This window comes from Hyla sarda, chromosome 11 (assembly GCF_029499605.1).
Source record: "Hyla sarda isolate aHylSar1 chromosome 11, aHylSar1.hap1, whole genome shotgun sequence".
Classification (NCBI taxonomy): Eukaryota; Metazoa; Chordata; class Amphibia; order Anura; family Hylidae; genus Hyla; species Hyla sarda.
The window spans coordinates 26,775,526-26,790,851 of record NC_079199.1 but is presented as its reverse complement, the minus strand read 5'-3'; the positions used below and the strand labels follow the sequence as shown (position 1 = coordinate 26,790,851).

Genomic DNA, 15,326 nt, shown 5'->3' with positions numbered 1-15,326 from the left:
ACACTAATGGGGTTCTTTACTGTAAGAGCAGTGAGACTGTGGAATTCTCTCCCGGAGGAGGTGGTCATGGTGAACTCTGTAAAAGAATTCAAAAGGGGTCTGGATGCATTTTTGGAGAATAATAACATTACAGGTTATTTATACTAGATTTATAGGGACAGAATGTTGATCCATATTTTATAGTATGTGGGTTTTTTGCCTTCCTCTGGATCAACTCAGTAGGGACTCATTAGGGTTATAGGTTAAACTAGATGGACTCTGGTCTTTTTGCAACCTTATGAACTATGCTATGAACGTTGAATGAATGAAATGTTACATGCCAAATAAAAAAAAAAGAGCCTGGTCATTAAGGTAAAAAATATGGGTCTGTCCTTAAGGGGTTAAAATAAAAAGGGTTAAGGAAAAAAAACTTTTCTTACCTTCCTCTCTCCAACTCCCCACCGGAATCACCAAACGCTGCTTTCTGGTGTCCAGTGCTTCCGGGTTTGGTGACATCATATGTCCACAACCATTTCCTGCCTTGAGCTACTGATTGGATGAGCTGCTGTCTGACTTCATGTTACCAAACCTGGACAACAGAAACAGGAGTTTAGTGATTTCGGCTGCTATCTTTGTATGTTGGTCCAAATATGTCACATTTTTACTCATTAGTCCAGAGCACTAGCTGCCATTTTTCTGCTCCCCAGTTCCTGTGTCAGGGTTCTCACCCATCCTCCACTCCACTACCTACTTCTCAGCAAGACATCTCAGCTGATGTTATTGAGCAGCTCCTCGTTTCCCTGACTAATCCGCTATCCCCTTCCCTGCTGGGCCCTGGCTATTTTAGCTGCAGCAGTTCAGACTGCCTATGCTCTTGCATGATCTCTGATCTCCAAGCACATCATTATTATTATTTTTCCCGTTTGTTATTCCATGTATGACCTTGGCCTGGCTTGCATCCTCTCTGGTTCTTAATCCTGGTTCTTACTCCTGACTACACTGCTTTACAGTATCCTGACTTTTACCGTTTCTGAGTACCTGCTTCAATTTCTGACTCCTGGTATTGTGTGTGACCAGGTTCCTAGATTTAGCTATTTTTATAATCTTAAAGGGGTACTCCACTGTAGAACATTTTTTTAACATTATTCCAAGGCACATAAAACAGAAACTTAGACTTACCCGATTTTGCTCCATCGATGCCCTGGTATCAATGCTTCCATCCTCCGGTGTACGGTCTTCTTCCTGGTTGTTGGGGTGATCAACATGTTACACTGCGGCTCAGCTAATTGTCGACCGCAGTGATATCCCGCTTTAGCCAGCGATGGGTTGAGCTACAGTGTGACGTATTGAACCCAACCACGCGGGACAAGGCCAGTAACCAGGCTCAATATGTCACAAGCCACTCAGTCTATCGCCACCCGAGGCTGGACATCACTGTGTCCGGAGGCTAGCTGAGTCGGAGTGTGAGGCATCAACCACCGGCAACAAGGAAAAGGAAGACGACCGCTCAGGAGCATTGGTTTTATGGTTGTTCAGATGGCCTAGTTTTCACATGAAAGATATGGCTTTTTTGCTTCAATTCTTCCACTAAATTCACTTGTGGTCAGACGTCTCTGAACAGTGGATGGGTTCACCTAGGTCCTACTGGTTTCTGTCAGTTTTACGCTGATGGCAATGCTGGACATCTTCCGATTTCTGCATTTTTTTCCCTGGTTAAGAAATACCTAGCTACACCTCTGGGCTGCTGTGGCTTTCATTTTCCTTTTAATCTCATATTTTTACTGGGTTAAGGAAAGTTTTCTCTTATTGGTACAAAAAATCAGTTTTACAATACCCCGGTCAGGTGTTGATATTTTATGACACATTCCTATTTATTAAAATTCCATAATAATGTGTTTACTGGCTGCTACAGTATCTACAATGCAGGTCTGTATATAGTGTAGGTATCGTCTGTCAAGGTAAATTCTTTGTAAATAACTCCGGTAAACCTTTTACTCCCCACTTCCCACCAGTAATAAGTCCTTGGCTTCTTTAGAAATGAAATGTCGGAACTCATTTAGGCACAAAATACAGTGTTTTTTTCCTTGCTCCTGTAGAATAATGCCTTGTATGTTGTTTTGCTAACCCAGGACTCCTGCTTCAACCGCAGAGATAAAATTGGGGCAGGAAGACCATTTACTTGTATAATATACCAAGACTGTGTTTACTTAAAATGGGTATAGACTTTTTGGTGAAGACATGGCATGTGAAATATCGGTTCATATACTGTAAATAAAGGATAGAATTCGTACATAGCGTAAATAAAGGATGGAAAGACAGACTGCGCTCACCATTCCTACATAGCTTTAATTTGGCAGATAATGCAAAAGAATTTCAGCAGGCAGAAGCAAGAGGAACAGGGACCTGCAGGACAGAACTGTCTCGCGCAACTCACATGCTTCCACAAGCTGTGGAAGCGCGCAAGTCAGACTCTCACAATCCCTAAGCCTTGTAGATACTTTAGATGCCATGATCAGTATTGATCACACCATCTGAAGGGTTAATGGTGGACATCAGCAAGATCACTGATGATCACCATTAGTGGCGGGTTCAAGTCTGCTGTCAGTAGACAGGGGGATGTATGTTGCATGTCCTCTAGGGGCAAATGGACCAAACATATTCAACTAGTACCACATTTGGTCCATTTTCCAAATGCATATGTTCTTTTTTCGTGACTATATGGTGTTGTGTGCTGCACTTTTGGGTTCAGAAAATGAAAGAGTATGTTTACAGTCCAATTTTTGGCTGCAGATTTTCTGCAGATGATTTTCCTACCAATTGAAGTCTATGGTCCTGAGTGAAGTGTAGTTTCCTTTGTGTTTTTTTTTTTTCCTGTCAAGTATTTTCCCACAGTATTTACCAATGTCTCCCTATGTTTTGCACTTTTCCCTATGTTTTGCCTTTCTTTTTTAAATATGTTGGAATGTTTTTTAAAATGTCAGTGCACACTCCCTTTTTTAGTGGCCATGCCCTCTTTGCCTCAGCAGCAATTCCCCTTTTTTGGGTTTTCCAAAAAATTAAGTGTTGGTTGGGTTGGTTGGATTTATTTATTTTTTGGGCACAAATTCTGGGGAACGAACTGTGCGACATAATTTGGGCGTAAAAAAATCAACTGCGGAAAATCAGCAGCAAAATACGTACATGTGAACTTGCCCCGAAGGTAGTACCCAGTGTCGGTATACATCAATCTTTTCTGAAAAGTTGTCGACATACACCCCAAGCATACGGGGAAAATGGTAAAAAGTTATGTCATAAAAAAGTACACTTGGGGGCCCAAAAACACAAGCCCTCATATGGGTCTGTAACATTATGGCTATTAGAAAGCTAGGAGGAAAAAAAATGAAAAACTGAAAATGAAAAATGACTGCGTCCTTAAGGGGTTAAAATGATATTACACCTATTAAAGGTGTACTCCGTTGCTCCAGCATTCTGAACATTTTGTTCAGAATGCTCTGATCCTGTGGCAGTGGTTGAGACGTCACATCCGCGCCCCCTCGTGACGTCACACCACGCCCCCTCGTGACGTCACACCACGCCCCCTCCATTCATGTCTATGGGAGGGGGCATGTCGGCCGACACGCCCCCTCCCATGGACATGAATGGAGGGGCGTGGTGTGATGTCATGAGGGGGTGTGGTCGTGACATCACAACCACTACCGCAGAAACCCGGGTTGGTTTAGAACGTCAGGTGCTGGGGAGATGGCGGGTGGCCCCAGCAGCGGGACCCCCGCGATCAGACACTTATCCCTTATCCTTTGGATAGGGAATAAGATGTCTAGCAGCGGAGTACCCCTTTAAATTTACTCCAAACTTACTTTGCAACAATATAGTAATAGTCTGCAAACTGCAACAATATACAGATGTGTTGTTTTTTTTTTTTTTTTGTAAGCTGCTCCAGATATATATTTTATGTATTCCAGATATAGAATTCGATATCTTCATGCAGAAAATATTTCTTGATGTTTATATATTGAAGTTTGTATTAGATAATTGTACAACACAAATAGAGAAACATAGCCGCACATCCACCATTTGTATTTTGATCTACTTGCTTCTCAGCATAATTTTGAAAACAGGTTGTTAGTATACATTTTGATCAAAAAGTACAAGCCCACTTGCCACGTCAAGGCCACCTAGTCAGAGTGGGTCCCTAACCTTACACTGGCGAACAATGCCTCCAAGTCACCATGTCAACAGGGGGGAGCAACCCAGCGGCCAGGCATCCCCATTGCTACCCAACCAAGCCCCTGGCAACACCACCCCACAGACAATGCATCACAGAAACAATGGCTGCCACAGAGCACCACACCAGTGTGAACACCTACCATGTGCTCCTTACTAGAGGGCTGGGAGAATGATAGGAGGAAACCCTTATGCAGTCTCCTGCTAATTAAAAATGCCTGGGCCGAATGGGTGGAGTGGAGTGCTGGCCATGGAAGAAGGGAGAGACTACAAATGTACAACACAAATGGAGAAACAGCCGCACATCCACCATTTGTATTTTGATCTACTTGCTTCTCCGCATAATTTGAAAAACTAACAGGTTGTTAGTTTACATTTTGATCAAAAAGTACAAGCCCACTTGCCACGTCAAGGCCACCTCGTTAGAGTGGGTCCCTAACCTAACACTGGCGTAGCGCCGGTAGTGCTGAGAAGCAAGTAGATCAAAATACAAATGGTGGATGTGCGGCTGTTTCTCCATTTGTGTTGTACATTTGTAGTCTCTCCCTTCTTCCATGGCCAGCACTCCACTCCACCCATTCGGCCCAGGCATTTTTAATTAGCAGGAGACTGCATAGGGTTTCCTCCTATCATTCTCCCAGCCCTTTGGTAGGGAGCACATGGGAGGTGTTCACAATGGTGTGGTGCTCTGTGGCGGCCATTGTTTCTGTGATGCTTTGTCTGTGTGGTGGAGTGGCCCAGAGCCAGGGGCTTGGTCGGGCAGTAGTGGGGCTGCCTGGCCACTGGGTCGCTCTCTCCATTGGGCATGGGGACTCGGAGGCAGTGGTCGCCGCTGGGCGCTACGCCAGTGTCAGGTTAGGGACCCACTCTAACGAGGTGGCCTTGATGTGGCTAGTGGGCTTGTACTTTTTCATCAAAATGTATACAAACAACCTATTAGTTTTTAAAATTATGCTGAGAAGCAAGTAGATCAAAATACAAATGGTGGGTGTGTGGCTGTGTTTTTCTATTTGTGTTGTACATGTATTAGATAATTACTTACTATCGAGCACAAAGTGATGAAATATCCAAATGTTAACTTTACTGCCATCTAGTGGTTGTTTATTGCATTAACACTTTTGAAGTGTCTTTATACCAAATTGTACTATATTATTTAACCTCTACATTGTTTGGTACATTTCATGCTGTAAAGTTAAATAACAAATACTAAATAAATTGTTGCTGAAAGAATGTTAAAAGTAAAATTGTGGTAACAACATGTTGTTACCTTCTTCATAGCAGAAAAACATTGAAAGAGAGTATCCAGAGAGTATAATTTCCTATAACACTTTACAAGCACTTTACAAGCACATAATACACAATATGTACAGTTATATATATGTATATATATATATATATATATATATATATATATATATATATATATATAATGTAAATAAATATATGCAGCCATTGGCTGTCTGGGCATGCTGCGCGTTGGGGTTTTACAACAACAGCTGGAGTTACACTGGTTTGTTGGAAACACTGTGTTAAGGTATTCATATGCATGGGATAGCTGTAGGCTGGAAGTTTTTTCAGCTGACATCTACCTCTCTAAATCCCTCCATATATAACATTTTACCATGCAAAATGTTCATGGAGTGGAGAGGGGGAGGGGTAAGCTGCTGTCAGACTTCTCTGGTTTTGCATGCTTTTGAGGTAGCGTTTCACAACTAGTGTGACTGCAGCTGCAGTAAAAATACAACTCCCAGCATGCTCGGACAGCCAAAGGCAGTAGTTTTGCAACAGCTGGAGGCACCCTGGTTAAGAAACACTGTTTTATGTTCTGCTGTTACAGGGAACCCATGGGTAACCTAGACTCTCACTGATAAGGGATTAAGTAAATATGTTTTTTGCAGGACTAGAGACACTTGTATAAGTGAAGGGAATGGAGGGTCATAGTTCAAGACTGAAGCTGTAAACTATTGGAAAAACTGCTGTCATTCAGCTATGGCCATAAAAACTCTGATTGTTAGCTTAAACTTTAAACCTGACTATCGGATTCTACTAGGGAAATCATGTTTTATAATAAATGCCCCTTCCTGGACCCTCCCACTGCCCCATCATCAGCAGCAGATCAGCACACAAAAAGGAGAAGGCAGCAGCTTCTGCCCAACTACCTCTCTCTTCTAGAAGAGCTTAGAAGAACGTGGTGGGCTTAAACTGTTCAATACAGTAGGCTGTTGGCTTCCCAGCCAGTAGTCCTGTGGTAATGACATGTATGTTGAAATCCAATAAAGAAACAATTCAAGTACACTCACCACGTAGACTGCTTCTTCACTGGTGATGCCCGGCATTAACCCTTTAGACACCACAAATTAAATTGATCTTAAATGTAAAAAAGTTACATCCTGGCTGCTCAGCAGTGTTGATGGGGACCACCGTGGTGAAACTGCAGTGTCCCGAATAGCTAAGAGCATGGCGGGAGAGCCCTTACCTGCCTCCTTGCCATCTGATAGGTGCTTTGATGCTCCAGTCAGCCATTGCAGGCTGGAGCATCAGAGCACCAATAACACTGATCAATGCTTCTCTATGGCATAGCATTGAACAGTATATGCAATGAAAAGATTTCATGTAATAGACCCCTATGGGGACTAAGAAATAGTTTTAAAAAAGTGTAAAAAAAAAAAGTAAATAAATAAGATTTAGCCCCTTCCCTAATAAAAGTTTGAATCACGACTCTTTCCATTTAACCCACTTAAGGACTCATGTTTTTTTTTATTTTTGCACTTTCGTTTTTCCTCCTCACCTTCTAAAAATCTTAACGCTTTCAGTTTTCCACCTACAGATCTATATCGGGCTTGTTTTATGTGCAACTAATTTCACTTTGTTATGACATCAATCATTTCATCACAAAATTTACATCAAAACCAAAAATATATATTTGTGTGCCAAAATAGAAAGAAACGCCATTTTGTTAATTTTGGTGGCCTCCGTTTCTGTGCAGTGCACTTTACAGTAAAAATGACACCTTATCTTTATTCTGTAGGTCCGTAAAATGATACCCAGCTTATATAGGTTTGATATTATTTTACTTCTGTTAAAGGGATTACAACTTTTTGCGTGATAATTAGTATGTTTAAAATTGTCCTCTTCTGACCCCTATAACTTTAATACTTTTCCGTATACGGGGATGTGTGAGGGCTCATTTTTTGCACTGTGATCTCTAGTTTTTATTGGTACCATTTTTGTTTTGATGGAACTTAGTGATCGCTTTTTATACATTTTTTTATAGTATACAAAGTGACCAAAAATATGCAATCTGGTATATTTTTACGTGTACGCCATTGACCGTGAGGTTTGATTAACATTATAATTTTATAGTTCAGACATTTACGCACACGGCGATACCACATATATTTATATTTATTTTTGTTTACATATTTTTTTAATGGTAAAAGGGGGGTGATTCAGACATTTATTAGGGAAGGGGATAATTCACTTTTATTAACTTTTTTTTAAACTTTTTTTACACTATTTTTTAGTCCCCACAGGGGACTATTACATGCAGTCTTTGGATTGGCAATAGCATAGCATTGATCAGTGTTATCGGTGCTCTGCTACTCCAGCCTGCCATGGCTGGCTGGAGCATCAGATCATCGATCTGACGGCGAAGAGGAAGGTAAGGACCCTCCTGCCATCCTCTCAGCTAATCAGGACACTGCGTAGAAACGGAAGCCCCCAAAGGGGTTAAAAAAAAAAGTTGTAAGTTTGTTGCAAGGCCCTGGCCAGCACAGACCTGGTTTACAAAACTGGCTGTGGAGAGCTGTTTTAAAAAAGTTGCACATTTTTGTGCAACAGGGTAAAAAGTAGCAGAGGAGGAATCTTACAAAATGGGGTTCTGAGGTGATTAATTGTTTTTGCCCTAGTGCACCAAATTTATTAGCGCCCCTGAGATAATATAATAAATTTGTTGCACATAAGCAAAGCCAAAGCAAAAATAAAACACACTTTCTAAAGACAATAATGATAAATGTGTCTCATAGTCTTTTGACTGCAGCTGTAGCGCAATTAAAATCAACTTGTAGCACTACATAACATTGCAGTGTAGCCTTAGCCTAACTCCGGATGCAGACCAGCAAAGGGTTGAGTGTTTTGCAGAAGAGTACTTGGTCAGCTATTCTCTCTTCTGTCTAGACTATTCTCTCTTAACCCCTTAAGGACCACAGGCTTTTTTTTGTTTTTGCACGTTTGTATTTTGCACCTCACCTTCTAAAAATCAGAACGCTTTAAATTTTGCAGCTACAGACCCATATGAAGGCTTGTTTGTTGCACCACCAATTGTACTTTGTAATGGCATCAATCATCTCACCCAGAAATGTATGGCGAAACAATAAAAAAATTATTTGTGGGGCAAAATTGGAAAAGAAACGCTATTTTGTAACTTTTGGGGACTTTGTTTCTACGTAGTGCACTTGTCGGTAAAAATGACACCTTATCTTTATTCTGTAGGTCCAGATGGTTACAATGATACCCATTTTATATAGTTTTTATTTTACTACTTTTAAAAAATTATAACTACGTGCACCAAAATTTGTATGTTAGATATTGTCATCTGACCCCTATAACTTTCTTATTTTTCCATCATATACGAGGATGTATGAAGGCTCATATTTTGCGCTGTGTTCTAAAGTTCTTATCGGTACCATAATTGTTTTGATGGGATTTTTTGATCGCTTCTATACATTTTTTTAGGGTATGCAAAGTGACCAAAAATACGCAAATTTGGACTTTGGAATTTTTTTACATGTACGCCATTGACCGTGTGGTTTAATTAACATATATTTTTATAGATCAGACATTTATGCACACTGTTACGCCGAGCGCTCCGGGTCCCCGCCCCTCCCCGGAGCGCTCGCAGCGTTCTCTCATTCACAGCGCCCCGGTCAGACCCGGGGCCAGTGAAAGCGTTTCCTTGTGTGTTCCTAGCCTGTGTTCCAGACCTCCTGCCGTTGCCCCTGACTACGATCCTTGCTGCCTGCCCTGACCTTCTGCTACGTCCGACCTTGCTCTTGTCTACTCCCTTGTACCGCGCTTATCTCAGCAGTCAGAGAGGTTGAGCCGTTGCCGGTGGATACGACCTGGATGCTACCGCCGCTGCAAGACCATCCCGCTTTGCGGCGGGCTCTGGTGAATACCAGTAGCAACTTAGAAGCGGTCCACCGACACGGTCCACGCCAATCCCTCTCTGGCACAGAGGATCCACCTCCAGCTAGCCAAATCGTGACACACGCGGTGATACCACATATGTTTATTTTTATTTTTGTTTACATATATATATTTTAAATGAGATAAGGGGGGTGATTCAAACTTTTATTCAGGAAGGGGTTAAATCACATTTATTCACTTTTTTAAAACTTTTTTTTTAGCCCCCCTAGGGGACTATTACATGCAATTCTTTGATTGCATACACTGAACAACGCTATGCCATAGCATAGGATTTATCAGTGTAATCAGTGCTCGATTGCTCCAGTCTGGATCTCAGGCTTAGAGCAATGGAGCGACAATCGGACAGGGAGGAGCAAGGTAAGGAGCTTCCCGCTGTCCTCTCAGCTGTTCGGGATGCCGCAATTTCACCACGGTGGTCCCGAACAACTCTGATGAGCTAACCGGCAGTATTTTTACCTGCTTTAGATGCCACAATAAACTTTGATTGCAGCATCTAAAGGGTTAATACCGAACATCAGCCGATCGGCGATGTCCGGTATTGGCCACGGGTCCTGGTTGCTGGCAGCAACCAGGACCCAGTAGATATGAAGCAGGAGCTGAGCGTGCTGCACATAACGGGAGCCGGCCACAGGTGTAAATATACGCTTCTGGTAGTTAAGGGGTTAATCATGTATAGGATTCATCCCGCCAGCTGTAGGATTTTTTTGGTATTCTTAATGGTAAGGTCACATGTGCTATATTTTGCTGTATATTTGCTGCTGCATATTTTGCTGTGTACTTTCTGCAGATGATTTTGCTATCCATTGACTTAAATAGGAAGGAAAATACGCAGCAGCCAATACGCAGCAAAGTACTTACCCTTAATGTGTTTAACAATGTTTGGCCTTTGTGATATTCTTAAATAAAACTAGAAGTTTTTTTGTGAGCATCTAATTGGTGGTTGTGCAAATATTATGCCTTGCAGTCTTCACTCTTGCTTTGGTCTATACGCTTCTTTGCAATTTATCTTATTTCAGGTGGTGCCCATACATATTGTGCAAAACTTCTGTCACTCTTATTATTTTCATTTTTCTGCTCCAATGACAGAAAGTTAGAATTGACAAGACATTAGGATGGGGAGCGCTGCCACTGCAGCATGTCGTTACAGACTCCTAACCATAGCGTCCGCATTCAGACACTCCCCGGCGGTTATGTCCCCCGAATACGAGTAATATTAAATGGGATCAGTATTGGCCTGCTGGGAAGGATACTGTGATGCTCATGCTTTGGATAATGGGGTCCATTGACCTATAAACAATATCTTTATTGCTATACTGCATGAATATGTATATGTGTAGATACTCCAATAGGAGCAATATGTGCTATCTCTAGCTCCCTATAATTCCCCTGAGGAAGCAGGTGCTAAGCATATTTGATACAACAGCTACCTTCAGAAACGCGTCGGGACTGGGGCTTACATGATCTGCTATGGGAATATTATTGATTGAACCACTTGGTGAGCGGGTCAGTGGTACTACTAGTCCTAGGCGGACTGGAAAATATTTTTTTGCTGAGTTATAATTTTCTTTTGTTTGGTATCCACATTTTTTGAGTGAGGGTGGGTTTTACCAGTAAATGTAATAAAAGTTAAAGGGGTATTCCAGGAAAAAACTTTTTTATATATATCAACTGGCTCCAGAAAGTTAAACAGATTTGTAAATTACTTCTATTAATAAATCTTAATCCTTTCTGTACTTATGAGCTTCTGAAGTTAAGGTTGCTCTTTTCTGTCTAAGTCCTCTCTGATGACACCTGTCTCGGGAAATGCCCAGTTTAGAAGCCAATCCCCATAGAAAACCTCTTCTAAACTGGGCGTTTCCCGAGACAGGTGTCATCAGAGAGGACTTAGACAGAAAAGAACAACCTTAACTTCAGAAGCTCATAAGTACTGAAAGGATTAAGATTTTTTAATAGAAGTAATTTACAAATCTGTTTAACTTTCCGGAGCCAGTTCATATATATAAAACATATTTTTCCTGGAATACCCCTTTAAGTTTTAGGCACTCTGTTTTTTCCGTTTGGGATATTATATGTTTCATTGACATGACATTAGCAGATCCAAGGCCAGAATATAGCCTTTGGCTAGATTGTTTGAGGTGGTAACAGAAGTAGGGATTCCTTCGGAGTGGAAACATTGTCCAGGGGTTCCCATATGGTAACAAGGCTCGGGACTCGTTGACACAGAGTCAATTAAGTACAAACATGGATGTTGTATTTATATCTAGACCATGTTGTGCATACAAGTGCGCCAACCACCAAGAACAGTCTCTCCCCACAGTGTCAGGAGGACAAGGTTTCATGTATTTCCAGCTATGCAGCTTATGTGAAGAAACGTCATAGCACAATCTTTAGAAATATCTTTTCCACAGCTCTGGCCCCTTGTGTTTAGACATGATCTGCTGATCAGTTTCCAAACATAGGATAAGGATTAAGAGACAGCTGCTGTCCTGGGATAGGCGATGAAAGATACAAATGATTCATTACTTACTCACAGGACGGAGGCTTCAACCAGAGATCAGGATTTCATTGTATCTATTAGCTGCTTACAACGTGACGCTAACAACCGCCTTCTTTATCTAATGAAAGACAAATTCTTTATGGAACTCGAGTCATTTTAAGTATAAACAGAGCAACAGATAGCAAAGCAATTTATTGGAAAGGTTTGTGGGAACCAATAAGTAAATAAGTGAACATACAGTGAACAAAGCACGCAGCTTTAAGCCCCTAGCCCCTTAAAGGACATCTATAGTTCAAAATTACTTATCCCCTATCCGAAGGATAGGGGATAAGTTATAGATCGCGGGAGGTCCGAGCGCTGGGGCCCCCTGCGATCTTCGCGGCAATATACAGGAAAGGGGGCGTTCCGTCCCCGCATGATGCGGCGGCCGACACGTCCCCACCATGAATCCCATAGAGATACATGGAGGGGGAGTGTCTGCCGCGGCTTTCTGCTGGGGACGAAACTTCACTTCCGGCAGACTGCCGCGGCCCCGTCCAGGAGAACCCGGGGGCCCCAGCGCTCGGACCCCTGCGATCTATAACTTATCCCCCATCCTTTGGATAGGGGATAAGCTATTTTGCGCTGGAGTACTCCTTTAAAGGGGTATATTCCGGCCAAAAACATTTTATCCCCTATCCAAAGGATAGGAGACAAGATGTCTGATCGCGGGGGGCCCGCTGCTGAGACCCCCCCGTGATCTTCCTGCAGCACCCGATTCTATGCAGGTGCTGAATGTCCAGTTTCGGAAACCACCGGGGTTCCGGGACTGGGGACGTGATGTCACACCACGCCCCCTCCGTTCATGTCTATGGGAGGGGGCATGACGGCCGTCACGCCCCCTCCCATAGACATGAATTGAGGGGGCATGGCGTGATGTCACAGCCCCAGTCCCAGAAACCCGGCGGTTTCCGAGACTGGAGATTCAGCACCCGCATAGGATAGGATAGGGGATAAAATGTTTTGCCTGGAATACCCCTTTAAGGACTCAGCATTTCAGTTTTTGAATTTTTGTTTTTTCCTCCTTACTTTTAAAAATCAAAACCCTTTCAATTTTCCACCTAAATAGCCATATTATGGCAAAAAAAAATTTGCGCCACTAATTCAACTTTATAATGACATTAGTCATTTTACCCAAAAATTTATGGCAAAAAAAATAAAAATAAACATTATGCTACAAAACTGAAAAAAAAATGCCATTTTGTAACTTTTGGGGGCTTCAGTTTCTACGCAGTGCATTTTTCAGTAAAAATGACACCTTCTCTTTATTCTATAGGTCCATACGATTAAAATGATACCCTACTTATATAGGTTTGATTTTGTCATACTTCCGGTAAAAATCAGGAAAATTAATATGTTTAAAAATGTCATCTTCTGACCCCTATTAAAGGACATCTGTAGTGCAATATAACATATCCCCTTATACAACCCCATATGCAGAAAAATAAAAAATGAAAGGAGTATTCAGTGCAAAATAACTTATCCCCTATCCAAAGGATAAGGGATAAGTTATAGATCGCGGGGGGTCCGAGCGCTGGGGCCCCCCCGGGATCTCCTGAACGGGGCAGCGGCAATGTGCTGGAAAGGGGGCGTTCTGCCACGGCTTTCTGCTGGGGACGAAACTTCACTTCCTGCAGACTGCCACGGCCCCGTCCAGGAGATCCCGGTAGGCCCCAGCGCTCGGACCCCCCGCGATCTATAACTTATCCCCTATCCTTTGGATAGGGGATAAGTTATTTTGCGCTGGAATACTCCTTTAATTTTGAATTTTTCTGCAAATGAAGTTGTATGAGAGTTGATTTTTTGCGCCGTGATCTGAAGTTTTTATCGGTACTATTTTTTGTTTTGATTGGACTTTTCAATCACTTTTTATTTATTTTTTATGGTATATGAAGTGACCAAAAATATGCTATTTTGGACTTTGGAATTTTTTTACACTTAATTTTCACTTTTTTTTTGCAATGTTATAGCCCCCATAGGGGACTATAACATTGCACACACTGTGAACACCTGCAATCTCGGCTACGGCACCTCAGACATCCGGCTGCAGCACCCCAGACGTCACGGTCATGTCCGCTCGTGATGTCATCATCACGCCTCTTCAATGCAAGTCTATGGGAGGGGGTGTGGCCGTGACGTCACGAGCCTCCATTGCTGCACCCGACGCTCTAAACAAAAACGTTGGGTGCCGCCGGGAGATTGCAGGGGTCCCCAGCGTATAGGGGATAAGATGGATAGGGGATAAGATGTCTAGGGGCAGAGTTCCCCTTTAACCCCTTCCCGCTATAGGACGTATGCATACATCCCAGCACCTGACACGTTTGCGCGCTGGGACGTATACATACGTCCTAGCGATCTTCTGCACTGCCGCGGGCAGCGCAGAAGGTCGGCGGCGGGACCTGGCTGTCGATCAGGCCAGTCCCGCCAGCATTAACCCCATAGATGCCGTGATCAATCCTGATCACAGCATCTATGGGGTTGACAGGGGGAGCGCACTCCCCCTGTTCTCCAATGGCGGCACTGCGATACGATCGCGGGTCGTCATTGGTTGCTATGGCAGCAGGAGGTCAGATCATGACCTCCTATCTGCCTGCTAAGGAAGCCTGTGAGATCCAACCCCAGAAACATCATGTCTCGCTCCATCCACCAACGACAAGTTGCACTACAGACTGTCCAGGAGTTGGCGGATGCTTTTGTCCAGGTCTGGGAGGACATCCCTCAGGAGACCATCCTCCACCTCATCAGGAGCATGCCCAGGCATTGTAGGGAAGTCATACGGGCACGTGGAGGCCACACACTGCTGAGCCTCCTTTTGACTTGTTTTAAGGACATTACATAAAGTTGGATCAGCCTATAGTGGGGTTTTCCACTTTGATTTTGAGTGTGACTCCATATCCAGACCTCCATGGGTTGATAAATTTGATTTCCATTGATAATTTTTGTGTGATTTTGTTTTCAGCACATTCAACTATGTAAAGACGAAAGAATTTCATACGATTAGTTCATTCATTCAGATCTAGGATGTGTTATTTTAGTGTTCCCTTAATTTTTTATTAGCAGTGTGTATGTATATATGTGTGTGTGTGTGTGTGTGTGTGTGTGTGTGTGTGTGTGTGTGTGTGTGTGTGAAAAATATATGGGTAAACAAGGAACAGTGTCAGGACAGAAAACACAAGATAAAATGAAAATAAAGGAAATGTAATACAAATATGTGGGCGCGGGTGTCATTGTTTTGACAGAGCTATAAGAAACCAACTGAATAAAATGGAATTTGCATACAGAAAATCCTCCAAAAAATCACACACTAACACGTAAACAGAAGAAAACCAGGTTATAGTGGGATAAAGAGAAGCAATGATGAAGTGTGAAGGATTGGATGAAA

At 42.6% G+C, this 15,326-nt stretch overlaps 2 long non-coding RNA genes across 6 annotated transcripts in view; one reads left to right on the top strand and one right to left on the bottom strand.

The window, feature by feature from the left end:
• LOC130295533 (uncharacterized) overlaps positions 1 to 15,326 on the bottom strand; it is a 58,901-nt gene that overhangs the window by 17,133 nt on the left and 26,442 nt on the right. For all 5 annotated transcript variants that reach the window (XR_008848886.1, XR_008848889.1, XR_008848887.1 and 2 more), the window contains one exon: positions 420 to 568. This is a non-coding gene — a long non-coding RNA (uncharacterized LOC130295533). The remainder of the gene's footprint in view (positions 1 to 419; positions 569 to 15,326) is intronic.
• The window catches only part of LOC130295532 (uncharacterized), a 116,113-nt gene that overhangs the window by 75,849 nt on the left and 24,938 nt on the right, over positions 1 to 15,326 (top strand). The window lies entirely within an intron of this gene.